The sequence below is a fragment of the Pimephales promelas genome, chromosome 17 (genome assembly GCF_988280905.1).
Source record: "Pimephales promelas chromosome 17, fPimPro1.hap1.1, whole genome shotgun sequence".
Classification (NCBI taxonomy): Eukaryota; Metazoa; Chordata; class Actinopteri; order Cypriniformes; family Leuciscidae; genus Pimephales; species Pimephales promelas.
In genome coordinates, this window is record NC_142785.1 from 385,753 (window position 1) to 396,199 (window position 10,447).

Genomic DNA, 10,447 nt, shown 5'->3' on the forward strand with positions numbered 1-10,447 from the left:
ACGTAAGTCCGATGGATTTCAGACTTGACAGGCGTCTAGCGGGCACAAGTACGTGCAGTGCCAAGTTTGACGTTGTTTGGATTAGAAATGCAAAAGATATCATTAAATATTAGTTAAATATTGGTTTGGTTAAAGAAGGACTCAAAAAAATAAACATTCTGACATAAACACTGTCAGCTAAACTTTACTGTTTTCTTCTGAATATTATATTTTTTTCACTGCCTTTATTTGTAGTAGCACGCAGTGTTTTTCCTGAGTTTGCTATGTAGCCTGCTCCCTGAATCGTGTAGTTCAATTTTCCACATTTATTGTATGTCATTATGTCAGTATCATTTTCTTTCTACCATACACAAATAAAAATGTCACTGAACTTTTGCTGTGTAATTGTAACAATGAGCACTCAAACACACCAAACCAACAATTACTAAAAACACACCCAACAACTGATTCTGCACGGGCGTTTTGCTCTGGTATTCATACAATTCGAATATGGTATTGGTCTCTCAAAGCCAACCTCCTGCCAGTCCAGACAGACCTGAAGTCATTAACGCTCGGTTGTGATTCTTCTAAAGCTTGTAATAGCAAACAGTCTGTCAGATATTCTCAGCTTCACAGAGCTCTCGACCTACATGTAGAGTTTAAATTCCTCTTTATTACAGTGAGCACACACTTCTGTGGGCCGCTCTCAGTCAAAGCATATATAAAGGACAGACAGTGACCCCAAAAACAACCCGGACACGTGAGACACCCCAAAAACTGGTCCTGTGATTGAGTTTGGTGACACAATATCAAAACAATCTGCATTTATTGTAACCAAGTAACCAAGACAATGGGGAAAGTCATTGAAAAAAAACATGATTCAGAAAAGTAGAGTTCAGAGGAAACTCGAATCACGGCAATCATACTGGCCGGCGACAGCCTATGACATCATCACTAGACCCGGAAGTATATAAGGGGAGCCTGTAGAACATGTCAACATCTTTTCGTCTTCAGGGACTGTTTTGTTTGTACGCTTCAACCTGATGTTGAGGGGATGCGCCAACATGGGTATGTGTCAATGCCCCAATTGACGAGATGTTCGCAAAATAACTCACGGCTGGAGAGGCATCGACATGAAGTCCTCCAGCTCTGCCTCTTAAGCCACTAAAATATGACAGCACACTTACATGGCAAGGCATACGCAGTGGCAGGTCTGGCTGGTGATGTGTTGCACACAGTGAGGGTGTTGCAAGCATACCAGGCTGATCTTCTGACAAATTTGAAGCATTTAAATCTTTCACCCCGAGCGCTTCTTGCATCAGCCTGAGGCTGGACCATTATGAGCTATTCCTTCAATTTGGATCCCTTCAGTAGGTCTGGCGTCAGATTTGGTAGTAAGTGCGCTCTTTCGTGCTCTTTAGGCCTCTATTTTGTGAATGTCATTGAAGCCATCGCTCTATGGGCAACAGGTTGACCTCTGTGAGTCTTCTCCCTTTACGTGAGTTTTTAGTAAGGTTGAATAATATGCATTCCTCGGGGTCATTCTTTATTCCGAGTACTTAGCTACCCATAGCTCGTATGAGATCACCCTTCACCACCCAGGCTCAGGTTGAGACAGATTAGTTACTCCCTCCCACTTTGGATGGGTGAGTATGATCCCGAAGCACTGCCTGGGCCAACGCCCATGACATTCGAAGCTGTGGGCCTTACAGTAGGCCTCCTCGATTGTCCGGTAGCGTAAGACTATATTACCCTTGCTTTAAAGGGTCGATAGCACTTCTATTGAGTAGGCTTATCAGGGTCCCTTCAGAGTGCCCAGCCTCCACAGGGCTCTGAAGCACTTCAGATTGTACTCGCCTTGCTTTAAAGGGTCGATAGCACTTTTTGCTGAGTACACTGCCTGTCGGCAATGTGAAAAAAGTATAACCAGGCCCACAGAGATGTCTGTGAGAGCACCTGACTTCTGTGGCTAGCTCTGCTAATAGTCCCACTATGAAGTAGTTAGGCCTTGACAGGCCAACTTGAAGCCGGATCCCCTATGAGTTGGATGCTTACCATTGCAAAGGTAAAACCTAGCCCACAGCCTGGTTTTGAGTATAGTGTTGCAGAATCTATCTGAGGATTGTTCTGTATGAACACTTAGCTCCCTAAGTCTGGCTGGAAGGTCGAAGGACTCTCACGAGGTTTCCCTGTTAGATTAGCCCTAGAGCTGGAGGTGCTCCCTTATTAGGGTCCCTTTCTGAGTGCCCAGCCTCCACATGACTTTACAGTTTTTGCCCATTGCTTGAACACTATAGAACCATGCTTAGACTAAAGTAACACAACTTGAAGCTTTTTTTTACCATGCCTCAAACACATGTACCCATACTTTAAACAAAAGCGTTGCTTTGCACTCTAGTTGCAATTCTGCAACACACTTACTCCTTTATGCAACACACTTGGTCCTTCATACTACACTCTATTTCATACATAAGACACTTTGTTCAAAAATGAAATCTCAGGGTGCCATTTGGAAAACACATGTATTCAAAATACAAAACACATTGGGTTATTGCAACCACTCAAATACACACCCGAAGGCACTTAATTGCAAAACTAAACACCAATCAGCCAGCTACAAAATGCCCTCAGTTTAGCCATTTGAAGAACTTTGCAAGCATGGATAGAGGGAGGGAGGGCAAGAGGAAGAGGAGGAGGAGGAGGTCAAGGTCGAAGAGGCCATGCACGAACTCTGATGATATACTGTAAGAGCAACTTTGGCAATACTTTGGAAAGCAATACTGTAAGAGCCATCTGTCTCCACCAGAAAATACTTGCTGACAGAACAGTGTTCAACAACATAAACCATGTGAGGATCACCAACATCAGACGCATCTTGGGAAAACACAGCATCACCATGAAGCAGCTCTACAGAGCCCCATTTGAGAGGATCAGTGACAGGGTCAAAGGACTTCGAGCTGAATATATATGGGTAAATGCAACTGTCGTTTACATGTACAATGCAGTAATGGTGAAATCCAGTACCAGCTGAATATGCACCATATCAGGACCATCTATTTGGAGAGCTTCACAGGTACCTGTGATGGGGTGAGGGTTCTGTATGGGTGTTACTATAGTGCAGCAATATGCTCTATACTGCATGCAACAACCAACATATACTCACATTTCTAGATGCTCTCCATAATGTATGTATATATATAGTGTTTTTTCTATTACAGTATTACTGTATTATATATATTTTATTGCTTTATCTGAATTTATCTTACTGCAATGTAGAGTGCTGCAATGTACAATATTGAGAAGGCCTGTTTGCTTTTTTGGTTGTTTGAAAATGTTCCTCCTGAAAATATGCCTTCTGAATAAACAGTCAAAATCAGAGACTGCAGTGTTTTATATAAAGTAGACTAGTGTGTTCCCTCTGATCTGAAAGTGTTAGCATATGGTGCAAGTATGTGTCATTTTGTCATCAGAGTTACATTTTGACAAAGGAATGTTAGGTTTTGATCGTAGAGTTTCAATTTGACACAGATGTGAACGGTATATTTTCCAGTGTTGTGTCACGTTTACTTATGTGTAGAGTTTTGGCACAATGAGCGAAATTTTGCAAAATGTGTTCAAGCAATGGGCAAAAACTGTAACTGTGTAGATCCAGGATCGATAAGTGATACTCCCCTCGTTCACGAGGGTGCTATGCTGAATTCTCCTCTCCAGGATGCCCGTCTCTATGATCCGTTCTGTGAGCGATCACAATGTTATTATATCATTTGTGAGCAGAATATATTTCTATGTGTCATGTGAGCTGTAATTACAACCTCCAATCAAGCTGTAATATTGTGTGAAAATATTTATTATTTTCTGTGTATTTAGATAAAATTCTTGCCAAGAAAAGGAGCCTTAGAGAGGAAATGTTGTCAGCCAATATTTCCCAAAAAATGTTCACAATGTAATTTCGTCATCATCATCTTTTCCCTCCCAGAATGCTATAAGACACAATACGTCATTTGAGATTTGGTGCAAATGACACAGTAGAGAAAATATTAATAGGGATAATAAAAATATCTGCTAGTGGGGCCAGAAAAATAATCCGGTTTTCCTTTGGATTAACTTTATTTGTTAATTTAACAAATATTTAACACATTGTTTAGAGTTGGGTCACATTGTTTAGATTGTTCAGAGTTGGGTCACATGGTTCAGAGTTGGGTTACATTGTTTAGAATTGGGTTACATTGTTTAGAGTTGGGTCACATCATTTAGAGTTGGATCACATTGTTTAGAGTTGGGTCAAATTGTTTAGGGTTGGGTCACATTGTTTAGAGTTGTGTCACATTGTTTAGAGTTGGGTCACATTGTTTAGAGTTGGGTTACATTGTTTAGAGTTGGGTCACATTGTTTAGAGTTGGGTCACATTGTTTAGAGTTGGGTCACATTGATTAGAGTTGGATCACATTGTTTAGAGTTGGGTCACATTGTTTAGAGTTGGGTCACATTGTTTAGAGTTGGGTCACATTGTTTAGAGTTGGGTCACATTGTTTAGAGTTGGGTTACATTGTTCAGAGTTGGGTCACATTGTTTAGAGTTGGGTCACATTGTTTAGAGTTGGGTCACATTGATTAGAGTTGGGTCACATTGATTAGAGTTGGGTCACATTGTTTAGAGTTGGGTCACATTGATTAGAGTTGGGTCACATTGTTTAGAGTTGGGTCACATTGTTTAGAGTTGGGTTACATTGATTAGAGTTGGGTCACATTGATTAGAGTTGGGTCACATTGATTAGAGTTGGGTCACATTGTTTAGAGTTGGGTCACATTGATTAGAGTTGGGTCACATTGTTTAGAGTTGGGTCACATTGTTTAGAGTTGGGTTACATTGTTTAGAGTTGGGTCACATTGTTTAGAGTTGGGTCACATTGTTTAGAGTTGGGTCACATTGATTAGAGTTGGGTCACATTGATTAGAGTTGGGTTACATTGACACGCGGTGTTTAGATGTCCCTTTACTTTGGGCATTTTTGCTGTGTGATGTAAATGAATATTAGAAAAGAGATTGTTCCTCTGAAGAGCAGCTCCAGGAATGTGTGGCGTTCTTGGCGAGGCCGATGCCTTAAAGCCGTCAGCTCAGGAACAAGAAGACTGGTTGTTTATAGAAGTTGAAGTGTTCAGAAGGAGCGTATCTTCAGGGCTGATCCCATAATTAAAACCAAACGGTGGACGTTCGCTTCAGTAACGCTGCGGATCTCTCTGTTATGCAGCTTGGCAAATTGCTCTGCTTTTGTCGGCTGCGGTCGGTGGCTCTCGAGTTCCTCCTCCAGAAACGCCCCGTCAGGTACAATGTGTTTCTGATTCACGTTTGCTTTCAAGTCTCTGCTTCGTGGCCCCGGTTGCCTTCTAGAAACATGACATCATTGAGCAGCGTCGGACAAAAGAGCGCTTCTCGTTTCTCTCTGTCAGACATCATAGGAGCTGGTTATAAATATGTGACTGAAAGGTGCATTGTGTGATATTTAGGAGGATCTGTTGACAGAAATGCAATTTAATATACATAACTATGTTTTCAGTGGTGTATAAAGACCTTGCTTGATGAACCGTTGTGTTTTTATTACCTTAGAATGAGCCGTTTCTCTCTACACACACCGCGGGTCTGCTTGCATTGAAATACACAAAGATGTCAAACATCATAAGAGATTGATTACACACACGTGACCTAAACTAGACTCAACGAAGCCTTCCAGTTCTGATGATTAAATATGTGGTTTGAGTGAAAATTAATGACAATAAACTCATGATATAATGATAGACAGACAGAAATAGTAAACGTAGTAACACTTCACAATGAATGCAGTGTTATCGAAAAAGTCTTATTATATTTACGAATGAATTCATGATATTTGTAACTCTGGAATATATATTATGTACACGTTACACCACATGACATTTTTAAAGTCGCTGCATTTACGTTTTTATTGTCCTATTTCTTTTCCTCTTATTCATCATTGATATCTGTGATATTGTTTTACAGACACTTGTTTTGAGACCTGAAATCCCGTTCTGTCGTTACAGATGCTTTTCATTTAATTGGTAGACTTTGTCTTTCAGACTTTCATTTAGTTCACATTTTTTGGCTATACACTTTGTGAAATCTTTGGTATTATGAGATACAGTGTCAATATTTCTCATATGTGTCAGACTAAATAATCAAGAGGATTTTGTTACTGTTCGATTTTATTGCAAAGGTGAAGCAGGTGAAACGGGATACCTTGTCAATCTCAGTAATTGCCAGGTTATGCGAGTCAAGCCGACTAGAAACACAAAACTTTATGATAAATCGTCAGCTAGCGAATGGAAATATAAGGATGAGTCCAAACAGAGGCCGTAAATCATCTCCTACTGTTTGTTTGAATATGTGAACTATAGCATGAGTGTCATGGCAATACGCCAGTTATACATTCTTTTGATCTTCATGCATTTTTAATCGTCTTTGTCCTGATATAAAAGAAAGAAGAAATGTGTGATGTCGAAATGCACTTGTACAGTGCTCATGCTCAGAGATTTGAACATGCGTATCATGACGGATCCGACCCGGTTCAATCACACGTTGACCATTCATAGTATCGGCCCGAGACTCGACTGCAGTGCTTAGACATTCGTCTGATCTAAACAGAGTTGATGAGTCACGAAACAACAATGTGAGTAGAACGAGCCTTAACTCTTGTACGAAAAACAAAACACATTCTCCTGGCATCGCTGAGAACATGACATCCGTCCAAGAGAAACCGGCTCAAATAGCCCTTCTATTCCTGGCCTCCGCTAGCACTTGTCACTTTTTCTAAAAATAAGTTACATTTTAAAATGATAAGGTTGTTCCATTTGCTTAATTCGTTTTTTTGCTCTCGCTGCTGTGATTCAGATGAAGTATGTGATGACATAAGCCGGTTATTTGCACAGTTTCTGGCGATTCCTAGTTGATGCTCCACACATCCTTCCAGTTTAGTCCCAGCGATTGCTTTCCTAACCCTGCGTCATCTTCAGGGAGTCGCTGTAATCGATGTCTGCTCTTAACTTCTGTTCTCAAGAAGCTATTTTGTAGGAGATTACACAATCAAAGAAATAACCAGCATCCAAAATATTAATAATATTACCTCCCTTTTGTTTTCAGCCGGACATGTGCGGTGCATTGTCCAATCTGTTGATCTTTCCAAGCTTAAAAACACATCAAAATTAATATTAGAAATGTCATAGGAACTGTTGCATAACCATGAGATACTGCTTGAGGTATTCCACAGTTTGATTTCAGACTACATGTACTAACTGTGGTTAACTAAAGAAAAGTCCAGTTGTCATATCTGCAACACACAGCGGGTGAAACAACCGTTTTCATGAGCATGTCCAAGCCGTTGCTGTAACACAGATCGCATGATCCTCTGGCCAGTGTTTGACTTCTTCAAGTAAATATGCATGCATTCGACACAAGCTCGCTTTCCTACGAATGGTCATGGGTTTCAGACGAATGTGCTTCATGCTCGTCTGCTGTTTTAGAGTTGATTCATGGTCCAGAAATGTGTAATGATGTCAGATTCCTTTCAGCTGTAATTTGTCCCAAAAGTTTCCGGATAAATGTGCCATTTCAAAAATCAGTTGGCTTCAATCGTCAAGGGGTGAAGTATCCCAACGAGTGTATTACTTCCATTTATAAGCAAGATTTCATAATACTTTTGGCAGTGCAGGTTAGAAGTGATTCCCAAAACGAGATATTCTGATCATAGTGCATGGATTTGGTCATAGGATATTGCTTGTCAAATTGATCATTTGACGCTCCTTAAATTGACCTTCAGCAGGTATTGAACTATTTACTAATGGACCCGTAGGCCTGGTTTCACAGACAGGGCTTAGATTAAAGAGGAAATGAAGCAGTGAATCAAGTTTACATGATTCACAAGATGGATTTCCAATAAAATCAACAATTATATAAGGAACATTACAAATGTAAACATTTAGAAGAAAAAAAGAAAAAACTTTGCATCTTTCGCCGCCAGGGTGCCGCCATTGTGCAGTTGACGTCAGGGTTGGTTGGCTCAAGTTTAACAGGCTCTGGGCATTGAAAATCGCGACACCAAACTGTGTTTATACCAGTGTTTTGACCGCGAACGACTAATGTTAGGTACAGTCATTAGACAAAAAGACGACGTCTAATGTTATATGTTGACAAACTGCACATAGAAACATTGTTCGCGATGTCTGCCGTCTCATTCCCGTCTCGTCAATAACATGTAAGTTAAAGTAAGTTACGTTGCTGTGTAGAACAGTCAGTGGTGGTTTGGGGCGGAGAGCGGGTTTGCAACGCTAACTTACCAGGTGTCAGTGTGGCTGTTGTCCTGCGATGCCCTCCGTGTCAGAGTCCGTCTGTTGTCAAGAGGTTGATCTTGAGCATGTAGCTTTAATAAACGTGCCTTAGAAAAAACATTACTGGTGTGATTCTTGAGACAAAACAATAGCACTTTTAGTTCAAATAACTCTGGGACTAGCTTCATGGTGACGTATTATGCCCCCTTTTTACAAGATGTGATATAAATCTATGGCATTATAATAAGATCCTCTTGTACGCCAGAAGGAGAGAAATTGGACCGGCTTGTTTTTAGAGATGCTTGCAGAGAAAGACTCACCAGAACACAGTTACTGGGGTTCACTGTCCACGGGTTCTGGCGGTCGAGGCGGTCGATTACAGCACACACACACACACACACACACACACACACACACACACACACACACACACACGGAGAAAGGCAGATTTTCATGATATGTTCCTTTAAGTCTTGTCTGTGAAACCAGGGGTTAACCTTTTTACACTATTTATTAATCTAGACTAATATTCATGTGTGCTGTTGTTGGTGAGTAATGCTTGTTGTACATTAACACGAGGTGAGCGCTATCGTCAGTGATGCTCCGTGATCGCTGGCTTCGGGCTGAAGCTCTGCTGTTGTGTGTGTGTTGTGCAAGTCTCATGCATATGTGTGTGTGTGAGTCTCCAGTGGCCTGGGGATCCTGCAGGGTTCCTCGTTTTGAGCTCCTGCCACACACACATTCCTGCGCGTTGAAGTAACAATATTGTTTTGTCTCCAGTTCCCCCGATTCCTCATCAGAGAACTGCAGAAGATGAATATTGCTGAAAGTAAAACCGTAAGAGTGAAGAGGCAGTGCTGGGCTGGAGTTATTTTAGGACGTGGTTTGTGTCTCGAACGCTCTAATGCGTTACTGTGATGAAAGATGCTTGAACTGAAGTGAAGGCAAACCTGTTTATGAGGCGAATAACCGGCGATGGCCTGAGACTTAATTGACATTAGTGCAAATATTTTTTTGGGGAAAAAACCTTTAATACAAATTAATTTTGAAGGGGTTACTTGTGAAGATATAGCCTAACAGTCATTTTCATATATGTTTTATTATTCTTTTCAATCAAAATATGTTTATATTTTTCACCCACAGTAATATAATTACTATAATTGCTAATGCTTAAATATGATTATACACATCTATATGAAAATATGTGTCTGTTCATAAGACTGTAGATGTGCCACCCAATCAGATAATGCTGCGAGACGTCTTCTTTCCCGAGAGCGTGACGTTTGCAGAGTTCTTGACCACTTCCGGCGGCCCACGATGACATTTCCCCGTTATCTCCTTCTGGGAATGCAGACGCTCACAGAAACGGCAGCGTGATGCCCGTCACAAACCCCACGCAAACCGGCAGTTTCATTCTACGGTTTATTCGTTTAAAGCGCTGCATTATCAGTGGTAAATCAAGCCTGCATTTTTCCAAAATCACATTTGGAATGGTCCTGTTTGCCCGTGGGCTTTGGGCTGGTGATGCTGTTCCTCTTCCAACCACACCGTGATCTACAAGAGCTCAGTTTGTGCGGCCGCGAGAACACATCTGGTAGAGGATCAACATCTAATCAGTATCGTGTGAGGCTCCGTCAATTATGTTTTACAGTCACACGGTCCGTATCCAAACTGATTATGTACAGTATGTTCTTCTGTTGTGCCAGTCTGTTTTTGTTGTGTGTGTAAAGCAGGCTTTTGCCAGTACATATGGGTCACTGAACCGTATAATGAGATCTTTAATGTATGTTCATTATCTCTGTAGATTATCTTCTGCTGTGAAGTTCTGCGAAACCTCTCGCACATGATGAGCAAGCTCAGGTGAAACGGTCAAAGCTCCTGTTCGTCAGGGAATCACAACATCTACATCCACACTATGACCAGAAGCATCTCGAGTTCACACTGACTTCACACACTCGTCCTGTTCTTCTGACGCCGGTGCTGTTCTTCCTCAGAGCTTCTCAGGTATGACTTACTTAATCACATTTCATTGTATGGCTTTAGAAATCAATAGCCATGTATACACTACCAAAAAGCCAAAAGTTTGGATTAACGGATCAAAAAAGTGAAGCAGCTCAACAGGTTTCAACACTG

The 10,447-nt window shown here is 41.1% G+C and overlaps 1 long non-coding RNA gene across 1 annotated transcript; it reads left to right on the plus strand.

The window, feature by feature from the left end:
* Positions 1-9,680: 9,680 nt before the first annotated feature.
* Positions 9,681-10,240, plus strand: LOC120464299 (uncharacterized). The gene is made up of 2 exons (XR_005618664.2): positions 9,681-9,972; positions 10,119-10,240. It is a non-coding gene; the product is annotated as an uncharacterized LOC120464299 (long non-coding RNA).
* The last annotated feature ends 207 nt before the right edge of the window (positions 10,241-10,447 follow it).